This window comes from Harpia harpyja, chromosome 12 (assembly GCF_026419915.1).
Source record: "Harpia harpyja isolate bHarHar1 chromosome 12, bHarHar1 primary haplotype, whole genome shotgun sequence".
Taxonomy (NCBI): Eukaryota; Metazoa; Chordata; class Aves; order Accipitriformes; family Accipitridae; genus Harpia; species Harpia harpyja.
In genome coordinates, this window is record NC_068951.1 from 14,921,165 (window position 1) to 14,938,880 (window position 17,716).

The window sequence follows — 17,716 nt, forward strand, 5'->3', positions numbered from 1 at the left end:
GATACTTAGAATGTAGCAGAATGCAATTCTAAAGGATGTAATCAGTTTTTCTTCAGTTAATACTGTGCTGAATGCAGGATATAATCTGTCTTGTCTGGAAGTAATTTTCTACACATTTAAGGCAGTTTTGGTTTCACTTGAAGGAATATAAAGTCCTGAGCTAGGATATTAATTTTTCTTTTCTTCTAAACATTATATTGTGCTGACTGCTAGTGCCTCTACTGAAGAACGTCACTTAGAGTGGTAAGTCTTGCTTTGAATGTGAGTTCAATACATAATTGACACTCAATTCAGTGTTGCACTTCATTTGTTAATACAGTTAACAAAAATAAAGTATTCAACTGTGCAACTAGGCATGGAATACAGTACCAAGTTAAGCAGACAGTTCATCAGCAAATCTAAAAGCTGTGAAGGGAAGTCAACATAAATCTTGCTGTTTAAGAAGTTAACCTAAAGATCTAAGTTATGATGAGAAGGAACAAAGAGGGTTAGTGTGCGTATGTCTGAAGGTCAGATGCTCTGTGTCATCTGGAGGAGCAGATGCAAGGAGTCTAAGGAGACTGCTTACCCAACACCAGTTAGGAAGATGTTCCTTGTTGCACAGAAAGAAGTAAAGAGGGATTACTTGATGTCATCGGATGTGTAGTGGACACTGGAGAGCTAGATCTTTTACAGACTTATAGAGCAGTGGTCTCCAAACTTTTGTGCGCTCCTGTGGGGGGGAAAAAAAAAAAAAAATTTTGAACACATACTTGCAGTATATATCTACTTATTTACAAGTTACATACACATTACTGAAGTTCTAATCTTTTCTTCCTGTACCGAGTGGATTGTCTTGTGCACCCTGGGGTACACACACACACACACACACTTTGAAGACCACTGTTGGTAGAACCTCAGAAGACTTGGTTTCATAACTTTTTTACTGGATGTAATATTTAATTTAGGACTAGATTGCACTCAGTGCTTAGTTGCTCTGGTTATGTAGTCAGCCTATTCCAGAGCCTACTTTTTTCCAGTGAAGTGAAACAAGGCTGTTTAATCTGGGTGAAACCTGACCGTCTGCACAGGGCATCTGAATGCTGATAAATAGTATTTACTAAGTTTTAATCTAGTAGTGTGCTCAGGCATCTTATGTTTAGTGCTGAAAATTATCATCTCAGCATGCTTGGTAGTGGATAGGTAAATTGCAGGAGTGCTGATCTACTTTGTGAAATGCAATGTGAGAACCACTTCAATTGTAGTTAGAGAAAATGACTGCTTATGACATATTTGTCACTGTCTCAAGGGAGATACCAATAATAATTTGTTTAACCTATGTGAATGGGCTGACTAACTGTGAATCTTGAAATACGGGGAAACAGTGAGGAATTAAGGTACTGTAATGTGTGTGGTGTTCTTATTCTTAAGAAATGAGTACTTTGCCTGCTTTGCTCAAGTAAGCAAGCAAAACGGCTCTGTAACAGACTCCTGTTCTGAGGGCACCTTGGTTATACTTCAGAGTTTGGCTTGCGCTTTAAGGCAAATAATTTAATTCTTGTGCTACCTCTAAAAGACATCTTATTTCATGTTTAAAAATAGCTCTAATAGGTAATACCTTTTACCTGAACTTTTTAATTTGTTCACTTAACTGTATCAATCAGCTACAGCTTGATGTCAGTCACAGTTAAGTATACAACAAGGAGTTATGGGCAGAGAGCTTAGAGCCAAATAGTTTTTCATGTGAAATGTTTTTAAGTGAACAAAGCTTACTGTATATCTCAAATAAAGATGAGGAAAGTACTGGCTCCAGTAAAAGCTGATGTTTTTGCAGTGACAGAAATGGCAGCAAAGGGGGCTTAGTTTTGTATCTGGAAAAATTAAAAGCAGAAGATACACTTGCTTCAGTTTGCTATAAGAACAAGTTTAATTCACCAACTCTTGAACAGATTTGGGAATAGATGGCACATCTCTGTTGTTTATCAACATAAGATACTTTTGAAGAACGTACAGAGTTCTGACTGCTTTCAAAGCTAGAAGTGTTTTAGGTAAAAGGGTGAAATGCCAGTACTTCATTTAAATGAAGAGCCTCTGTGGTCATGACACATTTCTTGGGTAAGTTTCTGATGAGACTGTGTTGACTAGATCATTTGTTTATTATAGGAACTATATTTTTCCATTTGGCTGGAAAAGGGCATAAACTCTTTTCACAGATCAATCTGCAGGAAGAATTGTGTCTTTATTCAGGTGTAATTGAACAGTTGTGCTTGAGCCTTTTCTAAACTATTCTTTTCCTTGATCTTTGGGGTAAAAAGGAGTTTTGCTGCACTTCAAAATGCAGCCAGAGGTGCTGGGAATCTGCTTTTTGTTGCTATTTTCATCATAGGTTATATGTTGAAGTGTTGTATCTGACCTGTTAAGAGTACAAGTTAAACTTATTTACCTCTGTCTTTGGAAACTTTAAAGCTCAAATGTCACTGGAAGCATCTCAAACTACAGTGTGTGTGATATCTAGTATCTGTTCAGCTGAATGAAACTTACTACTTACTGACTGGTTAGCATTTTTGTATTAGCATTGTATTATAAAAAGGCATATAACTACTGTGCTGGATACAGTTAAAATGAGTAAATGTCTCTTGTTCTTATTAGGATTGGCCTTGTTGAATCTAAAATTCGTGTGCTGGTTGGAAACTTGGAGAGGAATGAATTTATATCTATTGCACATGTAAAGCCACAGTCTTCCCCTGGCAACCGAGAACTTTGTAAACAGTGAGTTTCATTACTTTTCTGAAATACAGTTTGGCCAATGTATTGTACCTGGTTTATATTCATTCACCTCAGCTTATCTGTGAGAGATGTTCAGTTAAGTACCTACTGTTTTGTAGGTACAAGGTCTGACAGGCAAGGTTCTGAGCATGTAGGATCTTTTTAAAGGGAGAACTTCAGGGAGGAGTTCTCCGGGAACTTAAGTATGGACTGACTCTAATCTTTAACTGCTGCGTACAACTAAACTGTTTTGCTTAATCCCTTCTTGAGAGTAGATGCTAGCATCCAAATAACTGGCATCTGTGCATAAATGATAGATTTGTGAATCTGTCTTTTTAGGAGTGGGTATGTGTCAAATGTGGTTTCTTGGAATCGTATTTAGGAAAGTAGAAAATGCAGAAAGCATTAACATTGCTTTAACATACGTTATACAGCTGTTCAAAGGTACAGGTAAGCCTACATTTTGCTCTAGTCTCGTAGGGTTTCAATTTTTTATTCTAGTGCAAGTTGCTTCACAAAGTCAATTGTGCTTCCTTCTGGTATTAGCTATTAGATATTTCTATAGAGAGCAACACATAGAAGATTAGCCTTAAAAACACACTATTTTGACACTTTGGCAAAGTAAGTCCATCTTGAAACAAAAGTGTGTACTACAGTCATATACCATATGTGAAATAACAGTTCTGGAGATCATAGTAAACACTCATAAAGGAACTGCAATTCATGAAGTGGACAGTCTGATGTGAAGCCAGGAGATGTCCACTTACTGGGTGTAGCTACACTTGTTAAAAACAGTTGTCAGTTGCTGAACTTTGAAAGTGGGAATTAACTGTATCAGGCTCTAAAATAAGTTGTTAATGCCTGTTGACAGTATTTTTTCCAAAATAACAGTGTGTGTGATATCATCCCAGAACTTTGAAAGTGGGTGAGTGGTCACATTGTAACGACATGCAGTCTTGCACATAAAGCTTCATGTTCATCTTCCATTATTACTTTTGACAGATGTAGAAATAAACTAATAATTGCAAGTGTTGTTAGATAATGCTAGAATAAAGGGGTTTGGGGATGAGCAGTCATTTGAAAGTATAGGTCTTTTCCACAATCTGTTTACTTCTTCCCAGGCTGACTGCTCTTGTGCCTTTCAGAAGCACATGTGTGCCATCAGGCTCATGCCTATCATAATGATGAACTAAGGAAATCAGGTTACTCTTCTGAAGTGACAAGTGTGTTTGGACAAAAAGTTCTAAACAGTGGGCTCCTTTAAACTCTTCATCAGTGCAAACAAACATGTATCCATGGTACCAGCGTGAGCTGTGTGTTGTGTTGCTCAGACAACCTGAGTAAATGCAGTAAAAGCTGACCTTCTTTTTAGCTCATGCTTTGGAATATGAGAAAAGCACAGAAAAAAGGCATCAAAACTCTTGTCTGAGTTTCAAGCCAGGTGGGGTGACTTCTTCAGACTTGCACTGTTATCTGAACCGATGCTTGTCTTGTACATTATATCCAGTGGCACTGCATTTCAATGTTGTGGCAAATGTAAATTATGTCAACAAGGTTTATGTACTGCTAAGAGGCTAGAACTAATGTTAAATTCTGTATTTCTATGCACAAACTTCATTAGCATAGCTGTGTGCTCTTAGTTTAGTGAAGCACAGCCTATAGTATGTTTCAGATATAGGGTTTGAATCCAGAGAGATTGGACAGAAAAGGTATTTCTCTAGGTGTGGTATCCTTTGGCAAATGTGGGAGTGACCAGTAGTTATGTGCAAGAAAGCTTTTATCATGTGCCCTGACTTTGAGAGAATATTTTTAGAGGGCAAAGTTGATGGGCTCAAGAGTATAAGGCTCACAGTTTGGAAGGCTTTTGTTAAATAAACTTTATCTCACTTTTCCATAAAAAACATTACTGAGGTTACTTTGAAGCAACTGTTCATACTGGTGTGAATGTTCATATTTGTGCTTTTATTTCACTTCTAGGTCTCCTGTAAAAAGACTTATAAGCCTTTTTGTTTTGGTTTCACGTCCTTACTTTGATTCCCACCCTGTATGTAAGCGAGCTGACTTTCCAGTTATGCTCATGATAGGCTTGTTAAACTTATCTAAAAGTGACTTAATTCTGTAATAACTGCTGTGCTAGTATAGCATTTTTTTAGTTGCATAAAAGGTTGTTTGCAGGCAGTTAAGAAAAACTGGTTTAAATTGTAGTGGTTCTGATAAGTCAGATGTCCCTAAAATCCAGTCGTTCTTGGACAGATAGTTTTAACACCTGAATTACTGAAAAGTTATATGATGTTACAGAACTGTTATGAAAAAAACCCACAATCACCACTGTAAATATCAAATTAAAAAATTATTCTGAATCTTGAGTAAGGTGTCTGATCTCTCATCAGCTGAGCACAATTGGGTTGATTCAGAAAGTCATCTAGATCTATTTTCAACCAGAAAACTAAGGGTTAAGGAGCATTATCTCCTTCAGGTTAAAATCAGCTCAGATGTGAGCTGCATGATTAGCAAACCACAGTGGTAGCTGAGCATATAAATGCATATTTGAACTTAAATAGCTGTTATGTATCTGGTCTGTACTGGATGTGAAATGGGCATCTTGGGTCACATTCATCTTGAGACAACTGCTTGTTCTTTGTTTGGGGTAGACAGACTTAAAGGCTTGCTGTTTCTAAAGAAACCATACGTAACTTTGACAAATACCTAATGCAAACATTCCCACTAAGCTACAACACTAAATTTTCCTGTTAGTTTACAGCCAGGCTAACAACCTCAGTGTGCTAAAGGAAGGTATGAAGATTGAGGCAGCTCATGTGAAGAGAAAGCATCTCCACTATTTTTTGCCTGCAGAAACCTTACAGAAAAGACAGGTGGTATAATAAAAATTTGGCTCTTCTGGCAATATTTTTTTTGCTTTAATAATTACTTGAAGACTTCATTTTTTTGTTGTTGTTGTTTCAGCAAAGTATGCCAGGTACTAGCTAAAACGCTAGTGGGTTTCAGTGCAAAAGGACTTTTTCAGATGGAAGCTGTTTGGACAGTTCCAGAGACACGGACTCCAGAACACCAGATAATTCCTCTTCGTTAAGTAAGATTTCTAAATTGGACACTTCTACAGCAGAGAGAGAAAGGTTGGCACCATAACCTTAAAACTGTGAAGAAGCTGCTTTTTAACTGACTCACAATGTGAATGAGGTCTAGGATTTCTTGTTTGAATCTATGTTGTTCATAAGCATGTGGAGGGCTCTAACGGCTTCAGGAACAAAGCTGTCATCTCCTTTGGGCATGGGGGGAGACAGGTTAAACAAATCCTTGAAAAAATTAATTTAATGTACATGAACACATATAGGAAGAAAGAAGAACTTGACACCAGAGAAATTACTTGGTCTTGAATGTAGATCCCCTTAGGTTAGTGTGTAACTTGAAGCCGGAGTGTTTTGTATGTAGGTAACTGTTCTTTCTAACAAAAAGTACGGTTAATGCCAAGCAGTATTATGTTCTAATGAAGTGCTGATCTTGATCACAGAAACACTAGAGCTGCTGTTGACTTGGTGCAGCAGTATGAGAACTTGGGCAGTAAAAGTGTCTGTCACTTCCTGGGACTTCTGTTTGTTCATAAGCTACTTCAGCACAGGAGGAATATGTAATCTTGAGAGTAATAGCCCAAGACTACCAAATGTGTAATGCTTGCTGTGTTCAGACTGTTTGGTACTGTAGGTGTAGCATCAAAAAAAATAAAATTGAATGCCTGTATGGGTAGAGCAGATAGATTCATTACAAGCAGTACAGAGTGCTGGATATACTAGAAAACAGTACAAGTACGTAGAGACTCACTAAACAAAATGCTTAAGTTTAAATTTGCGGTCTGAAGTTCAGCAAAATGAAGATCATCTCGTGCTAGATTGCCTGTAAGTCTGTTGTTTAGTAGAGCTGTGACAATGAGCTAAGAAGATAGACATTTGTCTTGCATGGACTTTCTGGAAATGAAATGTAGAGTATTTTATAACTCTAGCATCTGACTTTTACAGAAATGCTGTGTGTCAGAAATCTAATGGTGCTAACAATAGAGAGAAGATATCTCGTGTAGCTGTGCCATCAGTGTCTAAGGGACTCTCCATTCCTGTTATTGATTCAAGTACGTATTGAAGTAGTGGGTGGAATGCAGTCTTTAGTTTCATGGCTGAACTCTAAAAGCTCGGTGTCTCTCACAGAAATGGAGGCTACAGTTGCAGTAAGAACATTGGGACCTCCAGTTGGTTGCATCATTCCAGGACACAACACAATTTCTCAACTCAGAGCACATTTTATCCAAGGACAGCATGAATTAAGTGGGACTCCAATTACAGATCCTAAGAATGCTGCACCTAAATGACCACTGAAGTACCTCATTCACCTACATCAGAAGAATGCCCCAAAAAACTAGTAGACAGAGAAAAGGTAAGGAAGGGTGTAGAAGATTTTAAAAATTTAGGACTACAAGACTGTTAGAAATTAATATAGAATGAGTTAAGGTTACTATTGCAACAGAGCTGCTCAACAGGCCATGAACATTGTTTCCAGCCTGCCCCCCTGTATAGCCCTAACCCAGGATCGGTTTAAAACCCAGTCAAGCTAATCAGTAGAGACAGGTTGAACAAAAGATGAAAAATCAGCAAGATACAGGTGCTTAGCTGGGGAGTGATTAAAATATGTAGAGCTTACAAAGATAAATGTGAAATAGTTAATGGAACAACCAGAGAGGTTTTCTCAGAATTGTGTAGGTATGAGACATCAAAGGAAAGGGGATGAGAAGATGGCTGACCCAAGACAGACTTCAAAAACCACAGGATGATGACCAGACTGAACAAGACAAGAATTGATGAGATAAGACAATGATGAACAATAACAACATGGGAACCGAGATCAACTGGAAAATTACAAAGACTTTGGACTGAGATAATGAATTACCTAAAGGGTATATAAAATCGAGAGAGAATTTTGTGGGTTGCCATTCACTGTGGTGGTGGCCCAACTCTGAGTTGTTAATAAGGCAAACCTAGAGAAACCCATGACTGAGAATTCTTTAACAAAGGGGGGCTAGGTCAGGGAGGGTTTGAAGTAGAATTAATTACTGATGTACAATGAATGACATAACTAAGAAAAAATGCATATATACATCCCCAATGTAACAGGTATTTCAAGTACAGATTTCAAGGTTTGGGTAGTAAGACTTTTTGTGAGGCTTGAGATTCCTGTGTGGTAATGGCAGTCTTGTCTAAATGTTGTTTTAAGAATGGCCACTAATACATTTAATGTGTTGACTGGAAGCTGTACTCAAATATGAAAGTAATTTTAGTATAGCAATTATTTTGAGTCTGTGTATTCTGTTCTTCTAGTTAATTGGCCAGGATTCAACATTCAAAGATGGTGGCAATCCAGAAGATGTCAGCAGCTGATCTCCAGACAATGTAATTTTGAAGGGCTTTTACTCAGTGGACTAAGTGAAAAGCTGAATGGACTGTTCTAGTGCCTAGACTACCTCACATAAATACGTGTTTATTGATGTAAACAAAAATATGCTTTTTAGTTTAACTTATTTCAGTCTTCATTTCCCAAATATATATTCTTGTAACAGTTATCCTATTAGTCTTTTTAAAGTCTTAACTGTCACTAGCTGAAACAGCTTTTGAAAAAGTCACAAAAACCAACCTGTCCTGTGACTTGGATTCAGAATGTATGTAAACAGGTTAACTAGTCACTGAAACCATGTTGCAGAATTTATGAAGATACCAAACTTCTGTTCATAAAACACTGCTATGCAGACTGCATTAGAAAGCTCCGGGTTGGAAGACAGCCAGTATCTTTGGCAAAAGTTGAAAGAATTGTGGGTTAGAGGCTTATAAAGGAGAGGATATTGCAAAAGAAAGAGAACTGGACAGGATTGCAAGAGAATAGAGTGGCCATAGTCACAAATAATGGGGGGGGGGGGGGCAAAACCCTTTAGTCTGTTAAGCAGTAGCTACTTTGCTGTTTATTGTTTTCATAAACCATAACTGGGTTTTGTGGTTTGGGGGGGGGGGGGGGGGGCGGTAATCACTTTAGAAGGTTCTTGCCACCACCTTTGTCTCTGGCACACTTGAGTCCTTCATCCCTGGCTGGAGATTCCTGCTTCATCAGTTGCAGTGAATCAACTGTCTGTATATAGCTAAGGAGCCAAACGCTCTGTTAAAGGGAGCAAAAATAACACTACATTTATTTACCCCCAGGTTTTGTTCTTTCAAATTAATTACAGGGATGTTTATGAGGCAGGGTTGTTGACCACACAAGTATAGGTTGTTCATAATCCTCTCAGACTATATGTAACAGTAATCACTATGCTAAATATAATTTATTCTGTGGTTCCATTCAGCTGTATATTTATTTTTCCATTCTTCTTCTAGGGGCACTAGTAAACAGTCTTCCAAGCTGGGATAATAATGACTATCCCGGTCATGAGACAGTATATGCCAGTCATGAGACTATGAGACAGTAATAGTCTGAGTAAATTATCCAAGCAGCCTTCTTTTTTTTCCCTTCCTACGTTTCTGGTGTCCTCTGGCATCAGACCAGAAGTATATGTTAGTCCTAGGCTATGTAAATGAAAAGTTCTGTCTACATTACAGAAAAGTTCTGTCTACATTACAGAAAAGTTCTGTCTACATTACAATTAAAAACATGTCAGGTCAAATGGTTTCCACTTGACCAGTTACAGCAGTGCTGTTTTGCAAATAAAGCTTTAACTGTGTTGCAAGTGTGAAGTTCTGAACTGACCAAGTCTGTAGTAACTGGGTCACCTGACACTACAGAGCTTTTGGGATGTAAATCATAGCACTTTTGCTTCTGCAAATATTCCTATAATTGCATTGCTGTACCAGTATTTATGTTGACATTGAAGCTTAAAGCTGCATATTCAGGAAGCAGAAACAATACCATGTGTAACTAAGATATGTAAAAGGAATATAAATTCTAGTTTTTAAAAATCCAGCAACTAAATTCCATTAATTTTTGAAGAAACATTGTAATTACTTCAGGTTTACTTCAGAATGGGCTTTTTGTACCCTGAGAGCACTGACACAGCCCACTGTTGGAGAAAAAGAATTAGTAGCAGTAGCATAACAGCTCAGGGACCCCAAAAAGAAATCAGTGTACCACTGGATGAATCACTGTGAAACAAATGAACAGTTCCGGGCCTGTAGCGCTGACTGCTGAGTGTATGATAGAGTAAACACAATCTGTGCTTGTTGTGAAGTGGAAAGATTGCGTAACAATGTGTAGATCATTTCACATGTAGTTGCCTAAGCATGTAAGAGATCAGATTGACCATGGGGTTGCCACGCAGCCAAGGAGCTGTAGTGTTAGACCACCCCATTGTGCTGTGGAGGCAGGATGATAAATCCCCCAAAATTGCCCTAAAGCCCTAGCAGTCTAAAAATAGAGTAAAAGAACAGGTGAAGATGGTGAGACAAGGTAGCACCACCAATTTACAAGACAGCATCTGTCAGCAAGCTGATCACATGATCTGTAAAGAAAGCTGGAATTAAAGCTTTTCTTGCAGCAAGACCTTCCTCCTGGGACCTACAGTCTCACTTAGTAGGCCAGATAAGCTTGACAGACTTGCAGCAGTAAAGGTATCCAGAAGTGAAGCAGGTCTCAGTACCAATTTCTGAATTGCAACAGTCTCTCTTCAGACTGTTTATAGGTGGGTACAGACCATAATGAATATTAATTAAGTGTAGTAGTTAGTTGTCCTTTTGGTAAGTCTCTCTGCTATTACCATATTTCAGTCTCCTGGAATCAGCCAGCTACAGAATTCACTTCTTACTGGACTATGCAGCACCTGTGCCATTGGGAACAGATGGGGTAGCTCACTTACTGAACTGCGAGTCTCTAGTATCTCCAAAGCTTTGAAGCGGTAATAAATCTGAATTGGTTTACTCATTGGTTTTTGCCCTTACAGGGTAAGAGAAGGTGGTACCGAAAACTGAAACAGCTGTGTTAATTTTTCAAAAGTAACAAACTTCTTTAAGTAGACCTATAGATTTGGCTGATTTTTTTTTTTTTTTTAAAAGCAAGTGATTATGCAGATTCACAGAAGTACTTTGCAAATTCAAGTGGGAACTTTGGTCTCGGTTTATTTTCTGTTATGCAGATCATTATTTATGCAGGTATCCTTTTAATGGAAACTCCTGGAAGAGGCACAGTCAGCTATCTTTGGCTACTTTTCTTGGAAATAGGAGCTCAAGATACCACAGAGACTAAAGCTCTCTTCTTCAGGCATGAAATTCTTCAGCCTCTTGCACTGGAAGAAGCATGAAACCACATGAGATGACAAGCAGTTAGAAGCAGATGTAGTGAGACTTACTGGTGTCCTGGTTTCAGCTGGGATAGAGTTAATTGTCTTCCTAGTAGCTGGTATAGTGCTATGTTTTTGAATGTTGGTAACACTGATGTTTTCAGTTGTTGCTAAGTAATGTTTAGGCTCAAGTCAAGGATTTTTCAGCTTCTCATGCCCAGCCAACAAGAAGGCTGGAGGGACACAAGATATTGGGAGGGGACACAGCCAAAACACCTGACCCAAACTGGCCAAAGGGATGTCATCACATCTAGTATATAAACTGGGGGGAGTGGGGGCAGGGGGGAAATCACCACTCAGGGACTAACTGGGCATTGGTTGGCAGGTGGTGAGCAATTGCCTTGGGCATCATTTGTATATTCCAATGCTTTTATTATTGCTGTTGTCATTTTATTAGTGTTATCATTATTAGTTTCTTCTTTTCTGTTCTATTAAACTGTTCTTATCTCAACCCACGAGTTTTACTTCTTTCCCCAATTTTCTCCCCCATCCCACTGGGTGGGGGGGAAAGCAAGTGAGCAGCTGCGTGGTGCTTAGTTGCTGGCTGGGGTTAAACCAGGACAACAGGGAAGGCAATACTTTGCATGCCCTTTCAGGAAATCATTGTAGTGACCACGAGGGGGCATTTTATGAAGACACCAGCAAACCCAACTGTATTACTCATCATCACTGGGGGAGTGGCATCAAGGACCTTAAAGGATAAACTGTTGTCATGGCCAGTAGAACAGTCACCAGGCACCTTATTCCAAATCCCCCTCCCCCCTTTAGTTCCTACTCTTTTGATATTGGAGCCTGTAATGCTTATCTTCTATTGATGGGGCTAGCGCATTGCAAAACTTTGGCTAGCAGTTACGTGTCTCAGCCTTTGTGAACTACTTCCAAACCGCATCTTTTAATGGTGCACATGAGCTTGTTTCCTGGCACCCACTGAAGTTGTCCTTCAACGGGAAAGGAAAAGCCAGCAGTCACAAGCCCTTAGCAAGAGCATATCTTGCAGCACACAACACAGTTCCTGCCTACTACCACATGGCTCTGGCACTTTCCTTCTTGGGCATGGTAAAATGAACTGAAACAATTCAGTGAGCTGGTATCTGTCTTGCTCTTCAAAGGACCTTGCAGTGACAATTCAAGAAACAGACCGGTTATCAAGAGGCACTACACAAAGTATTATGTTGCTCAACTGACAGTGTAACTGACAGTGTAACTGACAGTTTACATATGCAAAAGCACCTTAGAAATACTGGAAGATGGATGTCAAATTATTACTTGCTCTGTAAGTGATGATGGTGAGCGGGGAGTAAGCAGGTGCACAGAGCAATGAGTATTAAAGACACAGGAGTCAGATTCACAGCTGGTGTGAACACAAGTCATAAAAAGAAGCCCCTGCTATGACAACATTTCTTTCCATACCCACTTACTCAAACACCACCCAGTGTCCTGTACAATCAATATTTACACAGCTAAATATTTACAGGTCACTTGTTATGACCATTTCAAAACCAGGAAAGATAGAAACGAGCAAGTGATGCTTGCAGAGGGCCAGGATTCTTGCAACCTCGTTCTTGTCTTGCAACTTATGCCAAGGACATCCATTACAACTTCAATGAAATAGGGTATACTTTAAAACGAACAAACAAACAAAACAAAAAAACCCCCACACCAAAAAAAAACCAAACAACAAACCAGCCAACCACCACAGTTGCAGTTCTAGCAATTCCTGGAAATATGTTTGACATGACAAAAGTGTTGTCCATTGCAAAACTAAACCACAGTTGCGCAGAGCTCTTTGGGGGTTATAGAAGAGAAGAAAATTTTGGAAATTCCAGAACTACAGTTACTTTTTATGGAGTCAACAACTAAAGCAGCCACAATAGGTAAAGGACATTAACATAACATCCAAATATACACGTTAAAACTTTAGTTACTAAGCCTCCAGTTAAAAACGAAGTGCAGGAACGACGCATCTCTAAGCTGCTGCTTAAACCACAGCTCCATTACTGCACTAGGGTTTCCACCACGTTCCTAAACACGCTCTCCTGCACTTCAAGTTTCACCTATCTGGCTGATAAATGATCCAGTACCATAAACCCTAAAAGAAGCAACAAATATAAGCATCAATTTTAGTTCAAGATTTTTGCCTTCTCCTGCAGCTCAACATCAGATGCTTCTTAAAAAGAAACACTGGGGAAAACAACCCTTTTTAAAGAAACTCACCTCTGCAAACTGAAACAATGACGACTTCTGACAAGCTTCCATAGAATTAGTCGCATCAGATTGGCAAGTACTCGAGGAAACCTGAAACAAGGAGCATGGAGAGTAAGACCTCAGGAGTGTTTCTTCCAAGCTAAGAACGGAGTGAGCAAATCAAAATACCAGGCAGCGGTAACACAAAGCAGTCTTTCAGAGAAGATGGACGACCTAATGCTTCACAGTCCTGGACAGGTTAAATCAAATTAAAACATGAAAACATAGTTTAGCGCCTATTGTAATGTCTTTGACAATCACCTGAGAAGAGAGCACAAAAATACCAGTTCGGGGGTTTTTTTTATTCCAAACTTTGCAAAGGAGTTTTTTTTTCAACAGATTACTAAACTGATGATTTTGGGCTACATACACAACAAGTAGCTCGTATTAGCGATGCTATCAACACTGCTCCATCTGTAATTTATACTACCACTCTGAGTAAGAAAATTACTTAGAAGCTAAACAGACAAAAGTTTTTGAAGACACTGAGGGTTACTAAGTGACAGAAATACTTATTAAAAAATAATCCCCAATCACCTCACAGAATGACAATACGTAGGTAAAGGCACCACAAGTCTAAAATTGCTCAAATAACGTACCTAAACATCTGTTTAGGGGTGCTTATGAGAAGCAATTCAAAAAAAGGTCATAACTTCAGAAATCAAAATACAAAGAAACTACTGCTCAAAAACAACAGCCTTATTCAAATTAACACGGAGCTTAGCTGTACTATTCTTATTAGCTGGAAATGTGTTAATCAAGCATCATCTCGTAAAGGAATTGCATCAAATAAGATACATTCATTAAATGTAAATCTTTTACACTCAAAGGTGACATGTGTAACTCCTAGAAGCATAATAATAAAAAATATATAATCATCATCATCATCATCATCATCGTAATTCCATTCATTTCTGTTGACAATTCTTCCAAGGATCCTGCCATGATCGGGTAGCTCAAATCTGCATTAATGCGCTCAACTTTACTGCTTCAATTCAGGACATGCAGCTGGACAGGGGTTTGTCTTGCATGTCCCTGGACTCACCTTTGACTCTCTGACTCTGGTTGTCCCCACACTCCGCATGGAAGACCTGGTACGGACTTGGACCTTTAATTATGGCATTCATCCCGTGATACTTCTTCTCCAGGTCACTGCTCATTGCTCCACTTCTGCCTCTACGGATACACTGCATCGTTTAATCCTGTGACTCTTCTCAGTTAGCATACGACCCAACTTTCTCTCCAAGATCCTTAGCCTAGTTTTCTGAAAACAAAATTCTTTACCTTTCTGCAACCTAGGCTGAGGCTCTTTGTGAATCTGTCTGGGAGCTCAGCGTCTCTCACGTGTCATTTACGGTCTGCATCCGGGTCAGGAAGAAAACTTCGTATACTCTCCCTCCTGCAGCTCACCTGCATTGGTTGCCATGACGCATATGCAAACATCTCCACCTAGGAACACCTCCAAAACCTCTCAGATGCACCCACTGGCTGCCAATTTGTGTACTTGCTGTTCAACCCTACCTCTTGGCAAGAGAAAACATTCACACTCAGATTGCAACTACATTTGACAAGATGTTAATTGTTGTAGGAACCGTATGACAATTTCTCCACTCAGAAGCACAGAGCACACTTGCTTCTACTGACACAATTTGCAGATGGACCGATGCACGATGCAACGGTTGCTCTATATCCATTTACACCACCTAGAGAAACCATTAGTGGATATTTAAAAAAAACAGAATATAGAACATAAGGATAAGCTCTTCATCACCATTAAATGAGCCCATTTGAGTAGCACAAGCAATCAACACTGAAGATAACTTGTTTAACATTAAATAAACGAAGCCATTTACTTACCTTTGGCAGCCTGGATTGAAGCATCTGGAAATCATCATAAACATACATCTGCTTAGAGACAGAGAAAAATACAACATCATTATAACACTTTTCTCTGACCCTGACCCATTTGGGTCTTTAAACAGAGTTCGACCTAGGCCCAGTCTCTTTGAAAGGTGTACAGCTATACGTCACATTGTGCCATCAAGTCGCACTGTAGCATGAGAAGGCTAGTAATACTAAGCTTAAAATAGCTTGTCACTCTGATGTTGTTTCTTGGTGACAGCAGTCCTCTGAGGAGAGTTTGACCATCCCATCTTCAATATGCATCATTCCTCAACTTGTGAAAAATCTACAAGGCATTCAGATTTGCGAGCAAGAGCAACAGCCTTCTTGGCTGCAACCATTATTCCAAGAATAGCAGGATTTAAGATTTGATGACTAGACCACCAGGCAACCTATGATTTCACACAGCTGTACTGATAGCTTGACAAAACAAACTGAGTTTTCATTAATTAGTCTTTCATAGGATTTCAGGAAACCGATATTGCCCTGCTGTATTCCACAGTTATTAACCGATAACCAACACCCCTCTTGAAATTAGTCGTCTTGTGTGGAATCCTTCCCCCTAACTCACTGTGTTTAGAGATCCTCCCGTGGCAACACCTACTGGAAAGACAGTAATATTCTGTCTGACACTAGACAAATCAAATTTAGACCAGGGCCCTACAAACAAAACAAAGGGAAGCACTGTACTAAGACCAAGAAGGGTTTAAATAGCCAAGGGAGTTCCAAGTGGTTTCAAATGCCCTGATGATAGGTCTTAGGGAAGCACCTTGAAGAGCTGTACATCAGTATAAAATTCGAGAGGAGAAAGAAGGAAAAAAGAAAAAAAAAAAATTGATTTTTTACCAGAAACAGCCATAGTATCAATGATCCATGCAACTGATCCAAATAAACTGCGACCCCCAAATAAAAAAAGACTGGTTTTTTTTTTCCTGTGCCACTATACTCTATAGAGTAGTCTCAAAGCAGACGAGTGTCCTTCACTTTGATTTTTAGTACAAACTCAGAAGGACAGACCTACATTAAAAACCTACAGGTAAGATTCCAGTGTCAAGCTGGAGCAGTTTAAATACCTAACAGTCATTTTAACTTTTTTTTTTTTAAGTGTCTAATTAATAGACAGCAATTAGGTGATGGAAAAACAGGTCTCTAACCAAGGACAAATCAAATCTCAATTCTAAGGACTTAGATTTTCCATTCTGAAAGCAGCATTCTTTACTTCTGTCAAGTAGCTACATATTTTCACTTCCAAAGTGCACAGCCCTACTATAAAAAAATAACTAAAATCTTGTGTTTATACTTACCATGAAGTTTTGGCTTTGGCAAATTGACACTTTATCAATTTATATAACTGGAGTTTATTTTCTGGTGATACACAGAGAATAGTAACTACACAGAGTACTGCCAGTGTGAACATCTTAATAAAAAAAAAAAAAAAATCCAGCTACATACCTCATCCCACAAAAAGACTAGAAGTTGGAGCTCTATGTCACTGTGTCCTTGGCAGAAAACTCAGTTATAAAGCCTTACAACTCTCCCAACAGACATATACCCAGAGTTCTCTCAGCTCAAACACGTATGACCACAGGGTTACAATCTAAACCAGAACAAAGGTTTACATCGCCTGCCAAAGTGCACTTCCATCTGGGAGGCTCTTGTGCTGCATCAGTTCACAGATGTTGTTCAGAGGGCAGCTGCACTAACAGTCAAGTAGGTATAAGAGGGGACAAAGCCCTGCGAGGGAACAGGAGTGAAGCCAGGAAATGGAGGATCTGAAGCTGACTTGGCACAAAGGAAAAGGATGTAGAATCACAGCCCAGGATTATAATTAAATTCCATGCCCCACCCCTTAAGGTTCTTCGTTCTCTAACCAAAGAACATTGCCTCAAAGCCTCTGGAAGGGAACTGAAGGTGGACAAGACAACAACAAAGAAAACTCAATGCAACTGAAAAAATACACACCTCAAGGCAATCGTTCTGAAACCCTTTGTCAGACATTTCTAGAAGGACAGAAGAGAAATCTAGAGGTTCTCAGAGAGAAGTTAGACATACAAGTTGCTTTTCGTGAACTCTCACAGACTCTAGAACTGTTCTTTAGTAAGTGTAAAAAAAAAAAACAAAAAACAAGAAAATTTAGCAGCATATCTTTTATTCTTGAGGTACTGAACTAGCAGAATATTAATGTCAAATCAAAACCTGACAAAGTATAGTATGTTAAACTCATTCTACAGAGAAAGCTGAAATCCATTCGTTGCTATTTGTGTGCTGTGTCCAGAATGATGCATTACCTTCAACCCACAACTGATCTTCCTCTGCATGCAGCAGTCTTGCACAAACAGGTGACTCTTCCTACAGGGACTGAATTTTCACACTTAGTTCCTCCTTTTGCATGCAGGTGTGGAGTCAGGCAACAGCTCAAGTGCAGCTGAGCAGGAGGGAGGCCTTACAGTG

General features: G+C 39.1%; 1 long non-coding RNA gene across 2 annotated transcripts; it reads right to left on the reverse strand.

Moving 5' to 3' along the window:
- Positions 1 to 609: 609 nt before the first annotated feature.
- LOC128148848 (uncharacterized) lies at positions 610 to 16,954 on the reverse strand. Of its 2 annotated transcripts, XR_008237416.1 has the most exons (4): positions 16,570 to 16,954; positions 15,221 to 15,268; positions 13,334 to 13,414; positions 610 to 712 (listed from the first exon to the last, which is right to left on the reverse strand). It is a non-coding gene; the product is annotated as an uncharacterized LOC128148848 (long non-coding RNA). The 2 variants fall into 2 exon arrangements; XR_008237415.1 differs by lacking the exons at positions 15,221 to 15,268; positions 16,570 to 16,954 and adding an exon at positions 14,409 to 14,916.
- Between the last annotated feature and the right edge of the window lie 762 nt (positions 16,955 to 17,716).